The sequence below is a fragment of the Pleurodeles waltl genome, chromosome 2_2 (genome assembly GCF_031143425.1).
Source record: "Pleurodeles waltl isolate 20211129_DDA chromosome 2_2, aPleWal1.hap1.20221129, whole genome shotgun sequence".
Lineage (NCBI taxonomy): Eukaryota > Metazoa > Chordata > Amphibia > Caudata > Salamandridae > Pleurodeles > Pleurodeles waltl.
In genome coordinates, this window is record NC_090439.1 from 29,644,451 (window position 1) to 29,659,441 (window position 14,991).

Here is a 14,991-nt window from a genome sequence, read left to right on the forward strand (position 1 = left end):
ATAGCCTACCCCAAGACCCTGAAAATTGAGTGCAAAGTGCACTAAAGTTCCCCAAAGAGCACAGAAGTCGTGATAGGGGAATTCTGCAGGAAAGACACAAATCAGCAATGCAACAACAATGGATTTCCAAACGAGGGTACCTGTGGAACAAGGGGACCAAGTCCAAAAGTCACAAGCAAGTCGGAGGTGGGCAGATGCCCAGGAAATGCCAGCTGTGGGTCCAAAGAAGCTGCTACTGGACTGTAGAAGCTGAAGATTCTGCAGGAACGACAAGGGCTAGAGACTTCCCCTTTGGAGGATGGATGCCCCACGCCGTGGAGAGTCGTGCACAAGTGTTTTCCTGAAGAAAGACCGCAAACAAGCCTTGCTAGCTGCAAGTCGTGCGGTTAGCGTTTTTGGATGCTTCTGTGGCCCAGGAGGGACCAGGATGTCGCCAATTGCGTCAGGGGACAGAGGGGGCGCCCAGCAAGACAAGGAGCCCTCTCAGAAGCAGGCAGCACCCGCAGAAGTGCCGAAACAGGCACTACGAAGAGGAGTGAAACGGTGCTCACCCGAAGTCGCACAAAGGAGTCCCACGTCGCCGGAGGACAACTTAGGAGGTCGTGCAATGCAGGTTAGAGTGCCGTGGACCCAGGCTTGGCTGTGCACAAAGGATTTCCACCGGAAGTGCACAGAGGCCGGAGTAGCTGCAAAAGTTGCGGTTCCCAGCAATGCAGTCTGGCGTGGGGAGGCAAGGACTTACCTCCACCAAACTTGGACTGAAGAGTCACTGGACTGTGGGAGTCACTTGGACAGAGTTGCTGGATTCAAGGGACCTCGCTCGTCGTGCTGAGAGGAGACCCAGGGTACCGGTGATGCAGTTCTTTGGTGCCTGCGGTTGCAGGGGGACGATTCCGTCGACCCACGGGAGATTTCTTCGGAGCTTCTAGTGCAGAGAGGAGGCAGACTACCCCCACAACATGCACCACCAGGAAAACAGTCGAGAAGGTGGCAGGATCAGCGTTACAGAGTTGCAGTAGTCGTCTTCGCTACTTTGTTGCAGTTTTGCAGGCTTCCAGCGCGGTCAGCAGTCGATTCCTTGGCAGAAGGTGAAGAGAGAGATGCAGAGGAACTCTGATGAGCTCTTGCATTCGTTATCTAAGGAAATCCCCAAAGCAGAGACCCTAAATAGCCAGAAAAGAGGGTTTGGCTACTTAGGAGAGAAGATAGGCTAGCAACACCTGAAGGAGCCTATCAGAAGGAGTCTCTGACGTCACCTTCTGGCCCTGGCCACTCAGAGCAGTCCAGTGTGCCAGAAGCACCTCTGTTTCCAAGATGGCAGAGATCTGGAGCACACTGGAGGAGCTCAGGGCACCTCCCAGGGGAGGTGCAGGTCAGGGGAGTGGTCACTCCCCTTTCCTTTGTCCAGTTTCGTGCCAGAGCAGGGCAGAGGGGTCCCTGAACCGGTGTAGACTGGCTTATGCAGAAATGGGCACCATATGTGCCCATGAACGCATTTCCAGAGGCTGGGGGAGGCTACTCCTCCCCTGCCTTCACACCATTTTCCAAAGGGAGAGGGTGTAACACCCTCTCTCTGAGGAAGTCCTTTGTTCTGCCTTCCTGGGCCAAGCCTGGCTGGACCCCAGGAGGGCAGAAACCTGTCTGAGGGGTTGGCAGCAGCAGCAGCTGCAGTGAAACCCCTGAAAAGGCAGTTTGGCAGTACCTGGGTCTGTGCTACAGACCCGTGGGATCATGGGATTATACCAACAATGCCAGGATGGCATAGAGGGGGCAATTCCATGATCTTAGACATGTTACATGGCCATATTCGGAGTACCCATTGTGAGGCTACACATAGGTAGTGACCTATATGTAGTGCACGCGTGTAATGGTGTCCCCGCACTCACAAAGTCCGGGGAATTGGCCCTGAACAATGTGGGGGCACGTTGGCTAGTGCCAGGGTGCCCACACACTAAGTAACTTCGCACCCAGCCTTTACTAGGTAAACGTTAGACATATAGGTGACTTATAAGTTACTTAAGTGCAATGAAAATGGCTGTGAAATAATGTGTGCATTATTTCACTCGGGCTGCAGTGGCAGGCCTGTGTAAGAATTGTCAGAGCTCCCTATGGGTGGCAAAAGAAATGCTGCAGCCCATAGGGATCTCCTGGAACCCCAATACCCTGGGTACCTCAGTACCATATACTAGGGGATTATAAGGGTGTTCCAGTATGCCAATGTAAATTGGTGAAATTGGTCACTAGCCTGTTAGTGACAATTTGTACAGAGAGAGCATAACCACTGAGGTTCTGGTTAGCAGAGCCTCAGTGAGACAGTTAGGCACCACACAGGTAACACATACATATAGTCCACAAACTTATGAGCACTGGGGTCCTGACTAGCAGGGTCCCAGTGACACATAACAAACATACTGAAAACATAGGGTTTTCACTATGAGCACTGGGCCCTGGCTAGCAGGATCCCAGTGAGACAGTGAAAACACCCTGACATACACTCACAAACAGGCCAAAAGTGGGGGTAACAAGGCTAGAAAGAGGCTACTTTCTCACAACCACTAATATTACCCCCTCAGACTACCATCGCCAGACACAATTGCCAATACCATCAGTAGTGGCAACAACCCAACAACCGCCAGCACCATACCACCGTATCAATGCCATTATCACAACTGCTGCCAGTATCCTCACTAGTATTGCACTACCACAAGCACCAATAGCACTAAAACAATCATCACTCGTGCCACTCTGCCAGCCCTCCTACCATCACTACTACTAACCGACCTTGGTAATGGTATTAAGTCTCTTTTATGTGCTATTATATGGAATCCTCAGTCCTGCATCCCTGTGTTTTCATGCATTGTCACTTTAAATCCAGTTCTGCTGGCTTTGTCAGTGCTTGTTCTTGGAGCATATACAATAAATTTAGATCACATGGGATCATAGGTAGATTTCACAGCTTAAGGTTCCTGTGCATTAATGGTGTGACAGCCCACTCACTTTCATTATGGGCATTTATATTTTGAGGTTGTAATTGTTAATTGTTATGAAAAGTTTCAATGACAGTGTCCGTGTCCCCAATTACAAATGGCTGTTGTACAGAAAATCTTGCTTGCAGCACAAGTTGCTTCATTGAGAGGCAAGGATAGGTAGAACGGATCACATGGCCAGGGGCATGTATATTGTCAACAGTGCGAGTGTCATTATGGATGTGAACATAGAGGGTGTGTGGAAATGCCATTGGAAGCCAACGACCTCCATCTGGGCAACATCTTGTGCCTCTTGGTATTCCCAACCACTGATATAATCTAACTGTGCTTATTTTTCCACCACTACATTCCTCACTTGTGTTTTGCAGTCCTGCGAGTATTTGCAACTTTGGTTCTTCCTATATCGTGTTCAAGTTTGATTGATGTAGGACTAGATGAGTTAATTCTGCAATGTATATATACATCCGAAAGCCCTCTTGTATGACTTTAGTCAAATAGCTTTTTCTATCTTTGGAACTGTGCACTCATTCCTGATTTTGTTTTACTCACTGTTGTGTTGCTCATAATTTATCGCCCTTTGGCCACTTTTTTGTTGATGCCTTAAAACATAGGTTACAAAACTAAGTTATTGGTGTTTGTACTGCTGGTGCAGTAGTTTAGAGGTACTTAGTAGCCATTTTAAAGCATGAAGAGGTACTACTTGGCACCCAACTTGACCACAACGTGCATGGCCAAGTACTATGTATCTAAAATGAGCAGGCACCAATGGTTTTGTTTTTGTGTGTGTACTCTCTCACTCTCACTCTCACTCTCACTCACTCTCACTCTCACTCACTCTCTCACACTCTCTATAAAATTATTGACCTGCCAGTGTAGTTGATAGGGCTCCTGAAGAATATTTCGTACATATGCTTAGCATTGTGTAGATCCTGGTTATTGGTTTACCTGTAGTAATTGTTTATTATTAAATCCTCACAGATCACTACTCTACTCTATAACACATTGGTGTAGCTCATGAGGAAGCATTTGCTGCACCTCTTCAAAGTCGGGTGCATCAGTGGTGTTGCAGGTGTGCTTAACACAGAGCAGGGATGGGTTCAGAAGTAGGGGTGCAGAACATTGCTGTTCCTTTTTTATTGTCTTAAGAGACACATCCAGCTGCTGCTAACAAAGTTCTGGCACATGCTCAAATTACCTACCAGTAATCGTCATTACTCAGCCATGGTCTTCCTTGTCACAGTCCTTACAGTATAAGATTCTGTCCCTACTGGGTGCAGAGTTCACCTATTTTAATAAAGTTTTGATTTAAGTCCTACTGATCTGGCTCTCATAGTACTTGCTGCCCTGTGACCCATGAAGGTAAGACCAAAATTACACACCCTGTTTTTCAAGTAAAAAAAATACAAACACATTGCAATTTTTATTTGCAATATTAATATTTCTTTCCATGATGGAAGGGAAATTGGACTTTCAGGAGGAAGACTGACACAGAGGCCCTCTTGCAAAACAATAAGCATTTTAGGAGACCGGCTGTAAGGCCGTCCTATTCAGAAATTAAAGATCCCATAATGGCTTTCTTTACTGCCCATTGGCTGTATAATGTAGACACTGCAAGGCTTAAAAGAATCTGACTTGGGAATCTTATCCCTTCCTGAGGAAGAAGACAGAATATGTCTAGACATACACCAGGCTTTAAAGTGTCTTCTGTGCCTCTCCTATAGATTTAAAGTGCTTTGCCTCCTGTAATTCTGAATCATCTGTGTTGGACCTGACCCTTTTTGCAGGGTTATCCCCAAACCTTTTGCCTTCCTCCTCCTGTTTTTCTGTACCTCTTTTTGTTGGCGTTAGGTCTCTAGGCACTTCACCACTGCTGATCAATGCTAAAGTGCATGTGCTCTCTCGTTTAATCTTGGTATGATTGGCTTACACCTGTTTGCCACATTTAATTTACCTGTAAAAGGGGGGGGGTGGGCACCAGAGAGCCCGAGGCAAGATGGCAACACATTAGTGCTGCTGTGGTAGGCGGGACTCGACATTCATTAAATATCCTGCTAAGGAGCTGCCAACCAACCTCAAAGGGCTGTACGTGGTATAGGAAGAAACACTGAGTTGCCTTGTCCCAGACATTTGCAGCAGTGTAACTATTTTCTGGGGGAAAGACATTGCAACCCGGCTGCCACGACTGCTCAAAACATAGGCCTTAAGATGGTGAGCCCAGAGACTAAGCCGCGTGGACGTGAGAAACGGACATGGCATTGCCTCCAGGTATGGGTCGGTTGGCAAGAAGATTGTGAAGGCTGAGGATGGATTAGCTACTTGTGCTGGCGGTGCACCTGCATGATGGGGCAGGGTCAGCAAAGTGAGACTGTGCCACTCGGGCGTGCTTGATGGACCGCAGGGGTCAAGCGGTGGAGCCGGCAGATTGCTGGATGCAACAGGTGTGGGCCTGGTAGGAGTCGCCGGTCCTGGTTGCCACAGACGGTGGGGTTCTGAGCCCTGTCCACCCCCACGCCATTAAAGGGACATTACACGGCTCTCCGGGGTAGTTATAGCAGAACAGATGAGCAAACTGTGGCATGCAGTAACCTTGGGGCAAGTGCTACTCTATGGGCTTGGGCTGCTGACATCCGCTGGCTGGCTGGTCTTGCTGGAGGCCTGGAAATTATCCTTACACTGTACCTTGCTGGATGGGGAAATCTGGATGGCGCACCGAGGATATGCTTTGCGCGTGAGCCACTGGGTGTACGAGCCTCGTAGCTTTTGTAATATCAGCGGTGGACAAACATGGTCATAGTCTTGTGCTGAATTATCTGCGGCTGCCCACAATGGGGCCCCAAAAGCAACTGTACCCCAAGCAATAACGAACTATTGTGGCACAAACAACAGAAGTAGTGCTGTGAGGTTATCTCTTGATCGCTTTCTCCCTTGGAGCATCTATCTTTCAGTTTTGATATGGGGAAAGTGTAGAGAGGGCAATCCTGCCTCACTTTTAAATCAAAGCTGTCAAAAACCTGTCTGACGCTTGGACGTTCGAAGACATGGACCAACAGTCTCAACCTGGAACTGCACTCGAAACTACATTAGTGGCCATTCAACAAAGCCTAAGCTCAGTTGATGCCAAGATTGACCTTCTCAACATATGCTTTGACCATGCTGTACAAACTATCAGCCCGAATAATAGCTGTGGAGCAGCGGATATCGTCCGCTGAGGATGGCTTATAGTTGGTGTCCAGTAAATGCCACCAGATTTAAAAATTCCTGGAGGTGATCAGTGCCAAAAATGAAGACCTGGAAACACGCTCATGCCACAACAACTTGAGTATAATTGGTGTGCCAGAGTCCACCAACACAGACCTGATGGAGAAGTTTGTGGAAGATATGTTTCAAGACCTCTTCAGAGCAGAGAACTTGTCCACCAGGCAGATAATTGAAAGAACCCACAGATCCCTGGCAACCCACTCGTCACTGGGAGCATCCCCTCGTCGCATCATTGCTAGTGTCTTAAATTACTGTAAACAAGAAGCCGTACTCATTCTGGCCAGAGAGAAGGGTGCCATACAATACCAAGAAAGCGCAGTTGCATTTTTTCATGATTTCATGGTGGCAATACAGCAAGCCAGAAAAGAATTTGCCCTGACAAAAAAGAAGCTACAGCATCTTGACATACCATGTGCTATGCTCTATCCAGCCCACGGTAGTATAGACTACCGCAGTAAAAACTAAATTCTGGCATCGCCACAAGCAGCCCAGGCGTATATAAAGACATTAGTGTCACCGGAATCAGTGACTGCACCTCCTCAGAGCCAGAGGACCCAGAGGCTTGATATTGCTCCGACTGTCAGTTAATCCCCACAGCATCTGGGTCCCTGGATCTCCTCTGCACCATAATGATGCCAAGGGACCTCCCCGACGCAGATGTTCTTGCAACAAAGATGGACGCTGATGAGGGGACCTGGTATGATGCCGAACTCACAGCTGTTCCTTACTAGCAAATGGGACATATTGACACCCATCGATCCAAATGCACGTGGGGCGTAGCAAACTGCACCCTGGCTTACAATATCTTGCACTTAACATAATGCACTAATGTCATGGTAGCTCGAGATACACTGGTTCCAGTCATCCCAGTGTATCGGGGTACAGTTAGGAGTCCTGGGCAGCCCCATAGCGAGTACACCCCGACAAGTTTACTGTTATAGCAACAAGATGATATTCATTGTTGTCCTAACCAGGCGGAGTACAACCTGTTGCAATGCAAAGTTTGTGTTACTGGATGGCTTTAGCAAGTTGGAACGGCTAAAGTGGGAGGGGAATTAAAAGTTGGCATTTGTCTTACATCACCACAGAAGGTTTGTGCACCAAAAATATGCCTCCATCCACTGCTCACCACGAGTTGAGTAACCTCGGATGCTCCTGCACACAAGATGACATGGCTCCCAGACAGTGACATTGTGAACATGGAATGTCCGAAGATTGAACAATCTGCGCAAGATGTGGCAAGTGTTGGCCTACCCTGATAGATACAATGTAAAAATTGGTGTAATGCAGGAGGCCCATCTTGCTGGCACCACCGGTTAGACTATCAGCACTCGCTGGGCTGGTGTTAAAGTGGCCTCTTCATACTCTTCATATTCTAGAGGGGTTTTAATCTTGGTAAAAAAGTGTGTCTTATTCACCCTAACACACTCTGAGTTGGGCGCGCTGCACAGTACTCAGGTTACTATAACCACCACATATGGTCCAAATATAGATGACCCAGAATTCTATACAGTGATATGGCGCCAGCTGCTGCAACTACCTCCAGCGGCTATTATTTTTTGGGGGGTGATCTCAAAACTTATCTAGACCCCTGTTTGGATAGATCAGCTCTTGGAGACTGGCCGGGTAAACGGGCAGCTGAAGTGATACGAGAGAGATTGGATGCCCACGGACTGGTGGATCTAAGGCAGTTGAGAAATCCAGCTGTTGGATAGGGCACATTCACCTCCTCTGTACACTGTCCCGGCTGGACTACTGGCTGGTGTCCAGAGAGATGAGCACATGGACCTCAGAAATGAAGCATTTACTGAAAACCCTGTCCGACCACCCCCGGTAAAATTAGTGGTGGCCCTGTCCACGCATACGCCTATCCCCCTTCATGTAGAAGTTCCACGCCTCCACTCTCCATTATGTAATTTTTAAGACTGGGGTGAGGGAAGTGATACAAGACTGTTTTAAGAATAACGTCGGACCGGTCAAAAAATGTATTTACAATATGGGAAGATTTTAAAGCTTATATTGGGGGGGGGATATGTATAGGCCTGCCTCTGCAGGATATCTTGCTGCCTCTGTCCAGCAAGATATCCATACACAGCAGCGGAACATTGAACAGACACGTAAGGGACTAGAGAACCAATACATGGAATCACCAGACCCACAGATCCTTGCAGAGATACGGGAGCATGTCACGACAAACGAAGAGGCGGCAGAGAGAGAGGTGCGCCTCCTCTCAAAGTGGCATGTAGCGAGGACATATGGAGAGGGTGGGTGACCCGGTAGGAACTTGGCACTTACACTGAGGTCATAGGACACACCGGTATTCATCACAGCGGTACCACACCGAATGATACCAAAGTCTATGATACCCCCTCCGTTTTAGATGTCTTCAAGAGCTACTACTCCAGTGTATACAGCAACTGTTGTGCTACCACAGAAACAGACTATTTGGAGGATATTGCGCTGGTTTGTCTGTTGGATGGGCAGCAGGAATATCTAGTGCAGCCACTGACGGTGGAGAAAGTGAGGGAGGCCATTCGCACCTTGCCAACTGGTAAGGCCCCAGGACTAGGTGGCTTTACAAGCAAATTTCACAAGGAATTTGCTGATATACTAGCCCCACATTTACTCACTGTCTATAAGGGAAACGTACAGAATGGGGCAACTGCCCCCTCTCTTAGGGAGGATCTCATTATCACCCTACTTAAGCCAGAGAAACCTCCTAATGTGAATCATACAGGCCATTGTCATTAATAGGTATTGATGCTAAGATACTAGCTAGAATTCTTGCTACTCGCCTGCCACCTCTGCTCGCTGCTATGGTCCTACTGGACCAATCCGGCTTCATAACTTGCACACCATCTTTGCACTCCTCCATCTAGATCCGGACATGCAGGCAGTGGCAATGCTGTTAGATGCAGCTAAAGCCTCAGATTCCCTTGAATGGACATATGTTCTCAGTGCTAGGTTTCATGGGGGTACCGCCACTCTTCTTACAGTGGATCTGACTACTATATGCTGGTCCGACCGCTCGGGTGAGAATGAATGGTCCTACTACCCAGCCACTGTCTATATCCAGTGGCCTAGGCAGGGCTGCCCCCTCTCGCCCATATTACTTGCATTGGCCTTGGAACCGCTAGTGTGCATAGTTAGGTAAAGACATGCAGCAGCTACGCTTCAGTAGTCGTCCCTTGGACATATCGCTGTATGCAGGCAACATAGTACTGTAAGTCCATGAGCCCCAGAAATACCTGGGACAGGTCATTCACGATTATTCAGGGTTGAGGCAACCTACTATATTGCCTCTGATTCGAACCACTATACCACATCATCTAGATTACTCCTTGGAGCGATGATTCATTGAAGTACTTGGGTATTTGGGTGCATAGAGACCCTAAGCTTGTGCTATGCTATAACTATGGCACAGCCATACCCCGACTAGACGACCAGATCTCCAAATGGAGACAGCTACAATTATCCCTAGCCGACAGGGTGGCACTTCTTAAAATGGTAGTGCTCCCTAGACCTGTTTTCCAGTGTACCCATCCAGTTGCCACATAAATTCTTTAAAACCTTGCGCTCAAAGATATTGACACTGGTCTGGACTGGGAAACAGCTGAGGATAGGATGGGGAACGCTCACCTTGCTTTATCAATATGGTTTTTTTTTAGGCCCGGCATTTCAGAAATTGCCCATATTGCCCAGGCGTAATATGCTCACTACTGGCTATACCCCCAGACATATATGCCTAATCTAGCAGTTGAAAGGTATGTTGGGCACATTATATCACTGGAGGCACAATTTCCGCTTGGCAGACAACCGCAACGCACAACCAAGATTAATACGGTTGAGTGCACAACAGCAGCCTGTTGCTCCCTCGGAGCTTGGGCGGGCAAACTCCTGCTATATGCGCCTGTGCTCCGGCTGCAATACCACCCAAACCTTCCTAAAACGCACGAAAGCAGGCACTTGACCTACTGAAATATCAGGGTATAAACTCAATGGTGATGTGCTTCCAGGGGACACTTTATAGAAATGGCGAACTTTGCACAAAATCAACTGCTTTCACCACTTTTAATATTGATATATTGCCGGCTCCGATGGGCTATGAAGGACTACTACCAGACCTTCCCAGAAGCACCCCCACACTTCAAGCTTTACAATACATACTCACAAATACTTCCCCGAAGGAATTGGTGACACGCTTTATATAATATTTGCTCCGAGATGTTCCAGAGTCCAAATCATCAGCGCCACAAAAATGGAAAGCTGTGTTAAATGACCCTCTGAGCACAGGAAACTGGGTTTTCAGTTGTGCTGTTACTGGCATATTCGCATCTAATTGTAACCTTTGAATCATACACTTGAAATATTTACAGCAAACGAGTTTATACCCCTGTGCAACTATGCAAATATGTATTGAGAAATGATGACAGTTGTTTGCGGTGTGGGGCAGAGAGGGCAGATTTTCTGCCTGGGGCTGCAAGAAAATGTATTACTATTGGGTATGAGCGACACAAATTCTTACCGACATGTTATTGGAGGAGGTAGAATTTATGCCTAAAATGTGTCTTCTGGGAATAGTAAGAACCTTACAACCAAACTTGCAGCGATCGCCCTGCTGTTGACAAAGAGGAGAGTGGCAATTCATTGAGGCAGCAGGTCTGATCTAATGACAGAAACTTGGTTAAAATACATCTGCTGTTGCCAAGAACAATTGGAACTCTATGTGGAAGAGCTCCCATGGCCTCAAGATTGAAGGATATATAGGGCCCATTCACAACGTGCCTATTGATTAGCCGGTGCCTCAGTCCTGAGGAACAGAGCTAGACACAATAATAAAGACTGGTAGAGGCACACCTTGTTAAATTATGGAGGTTGAGGGAAATTTGCTTACTGACATATACTGTGGTGGAAGCTTTTGTGTTGTATAATTAAAGTTCAATAAAAATATATTTAAAAATGACCTATAAGCCCCTTGTTCATTGGTAGCCCATATACCCAGGGCCTGTAAATGAAACACTACTAGCGGGCCTGCAGTGCAGCTAAACTCCCCTTTTTCTACACATAGACCACCCCTAAGGTAGGCCTATGGGCAGGGTGCTGTGCAGGTAAAAGGTAGGACATGTGCCTTCATTGCATGACATGTCCTAGTAGGGACAAACAGTCTATTTTGGTTTTTCACTGCGGTGAGGCCTACTCATCTTATGGGCTAGCATTGGGAATTCCCTTAAAGGTACTAATAGTATGTGGAGTCTCTTTTGTGGTGTATTTATTGTGTTACTGGAATGTGTGTGTTGTGCAAACACTTTACACATTGCCTCTGGGATAAGCCTGACTGCTCTGGCAAAGCTACCAAGGGGATGAGCAGGAGTAATCTTGGGTGTGTAGCTCCCTTAACCTGACTAGAGTGGTGGGTCCGCCCTGGCTCAACTCCATTTCTAACAATCTGAGCAACATCAAAACATCCAACAGAGACTAGCCTTTTGCGCCTCAATCACTGCCAAGGAAAAACTATGTAGAGTAATCTATGACAACTGTGAGGTTTCAGGGGGATTGTGTGAGGGGGCTGATTTGGGAGCAGGGGTTGTTATTAGGGGGGAGGGTGGGTTAGTAGCCAAAAGTAATAACAGCGATGACAATGTGCAGCCTTGTCGGGTCCATCGTTTTATAGGGAATGGGTCTGACAAGAATCCCCCGTAGTTTACCTGGGTTGTAGTTGAGTCATAGAGCTAACAGACTTTGGCTATGAAGTCGTCTCCCAGACTAAAGCGTCATAGGGTCTCGAAGAGGTACCACCACTCGATCCTGTCGAACGCTTTTTTTCCACATTTAGGGAGAGTTCGGGCTTAGTCTTGCAGATCTTTGGCTGACCATAGGGTGTGTGCTAGCATACGGAGGTGATTATTGATGTTAGCTGTAAAGAAATGGCTCCCTGTTGCAGTTACCCCCCACTTTTTGCCTGATACTGATGCTGACTTGACTGAGAAGTGTGCTGGGACCCTGCTAACCAGGCCCCAGCACCAGTGTTCTTTCACCTAAAATGTACCATTGTCTCCACAATTGGCACAACCCTGGCACCCAGGTAAGTCCCTTGTAACTGGTAGCCCTGGTACCAAGGGCCCTGATGCCAGGGAAGGTCTCTAAGGGCTGCAGCATGTCTTATGCCACCCTAGGGACCCCTCACTCAGCACAGACACACTGCTTGCCAGCTTGTGTGTGCTGGTGGGGAGAAAATGACTAAGTCGACATGGCACTCCCCTCAGGGTGCCATGCCAACCTCACACTGCCTGTGGCATAGGTAAGTCACCCCTCTAGCAGGCCTTACAGCCCTAAGGCAGGGTGCACTATACCACAGGTGAGGGCATATGTGCATGAGCACTATGCCCCTACAGTGTCTAAGCAAAACCTTAGACATTGTAAGTGCAGGGTAGCCATAAGAGTATATGGGCTGGGAGTCTGTCAAAAACGAACTCCACAGCTCCATAATGGCTACACTGAATACTGGGAAGTTTGGTATCAAACTTCTCAGAATAATACACCCACACTGATGCCAGTGTTGGATTTATTAAAAAATGCACACAGAGTGCATCTTAGAGATGCACCCTGTATTTTACCCAATTTTTCAGTGCAGGACTGACTGGTCTGTGCCAGCCTGCTGCTGAGACGAGTTTCTGACCTCATGCGGTGAGAGCCTTTGTGCTCTCTGAGGACAGAAACAAAGCCTGCTCTGGGTGGAGGTGCTTCACACCTCCCCCTGCAGGAACTGTAACACCTAGCAGTGAGCTTCAAAGGCTCAAGCTTCGTGTTACAATGCCCCAGGGCACTCTAGCTAGTGGAGATGCCCGCCCCCTGGACCCAGCCCCCACTTTTGGCGGCAAGTCCAGGAGAAATAATGAGAAAAACAAGGAGGAGTCACTGGCCAGTCAGGACAGCCCCTAAGGTGTCCTGAGCTGAGGTGACTCTGACTTTTAGAAATCCTCCATCTTGCAGATGGAGGATTCCCCCAATAGGAATAGGGATGTGACCCCCTCCCCTTGGGAGGAGGCACAAAGAGGGTGTACTCACCCTCAGGGCTAGTAGCCATTGGCTACTAACCCCCCAGACCTAAACACGCCCTTAAATTTAGTATTTAAGGGCTCTCCCTGAACCTAGAAACTAGATTCCTGCAACAACAAGAAAAAGGACTGCCTAGCTGAAAACCCCTGCAGAGGAAGACCAGAAGACAACAACTGCCTTGGCTCCAGAAACTCACCGGCCTGTCTCCTGCCTTCCAAAGAACTCTGCTCCAGTGACGCCTTCCAAAGGGACCAGCGACCTCTGCACCCTCTGAGGACTGCCCTGCTTCGACGACGACAAGAAACTCCCGAGGACAGCGGACCTGCTCCAAAAAGACTGCAACTTTATCCAAAGGAGCAGCTTTAAAGAACCCTGCAATCTCCCCGCAAGAAGCGTGAGACTTGCAACACTGCACCCGGCGACCCCGACTCGGCTGGTGGAGAACCAACACCTCAGGGAGGACCCCCGGACTACTCTATGACTGTGAGTACCAAAACCTGTCCCCCCTGAGCCCCCACAGCGCCGCCTGCAGAGGGAATCCCGAGGCTTCCCCTGACCGCGACTCTCTGAAACCTAAGTCCCGACGCCTGGAAAAGACCCTGCACCCGCAGCCCCCAGGACCTGAAGGACCGGACTTTCACTGCAGAAGTGACCCCCAGGAGTCCCTCTCCCTTGCCCAAGTGGAGGTTTCCCCGAGGAAGCCCCCCCTTGCCTGCCTGCAGCGCTGAAGAGATCCCTTGATCTCTCATTGACTTCCATTGCGAACCCGACGCTTGTTCTAACACTGCACCCGGCCGCCCCCGCGCCGCTGAGGGTGAAATTTCTGTGTGGGCTTGTGTCCCCCCCGGTGCCCTACAAAACCCCCCTGGTCTGCCCCCCGAGGACGCGGGTACTTACCTGCTGGCAGACTGGAACCGGGGCACCCCCTTCTCTCCATTGGAGCCTATGCGTTTTGGGCACCACTTTGAACTCTGCACTTGACCGGCCCTGAGCTGCTGGTGTGGTAACTGTGGGGTTGCTCTGAACCCCCAACTGTGGGCTACCTTGGACCAAGAACTGAACCCTGTAAGTGTCTTACTTACCTGGTAAAACTAACAAAAACTTACCTCCCCCAGGAACTGTGAAAATTGCACTGTGTCCACTTTTAAAATAGCTATTTGTGAATAACTTGAAAGGTATACATGCAATTGAAATGATTCAAAGTTCCTAATGTACTTACCTGCAATACCTTTCAAACAAGATATTACATGTTAAATTTGAACCTGTGATTCTTAAAATAAACTAAGAAAAGATATTTTTCTATAACAAAACCTATTGGCTGGATTTGTCTCTGAGTGTGTGTACCTCATTTATTGTCTATGTGTATGTACAACAAATGCTTAACACTACTCCTTGGATAAGCCTACTGCTCGACCACACTACCACAAAATAGAGCATTAGTATTATCTCTTTTTACCACTATTTTACCTCTAAGGGGAACCCTTGGACTCTGAGCATGCTATTCCTTACTTTGAAATAGCACATACAGAGCCAACTTCCTACATTGGTGGATCAGCGGTGGGGTACAAGACTTTGCATTTGCTGGACTACTCAGCCAATACCTGATCACACGACAAATTCCAAAATTGTCATTAGAAATTGATTTTTGCAATTTGAAAAGTTTTCTAAATTCTTGAAAGTCCTGCTAGGG

At 48.1% G+C, this 14,991-nt stretch overlaps 1 protein-coding gene across 1 annotated transcript in view; it reads left to right on the forward strand.

The window, feature by feature from the left end:
• KDSR (3-ketodihydrosphingosine reductase) overlaps positions 1-14,991 on the forward strand; it is a 281,528-nt gene that overhangs the window by 54,181 nt on the left and 212,356 nt on the right. The window lies entirely within an intron of this gene.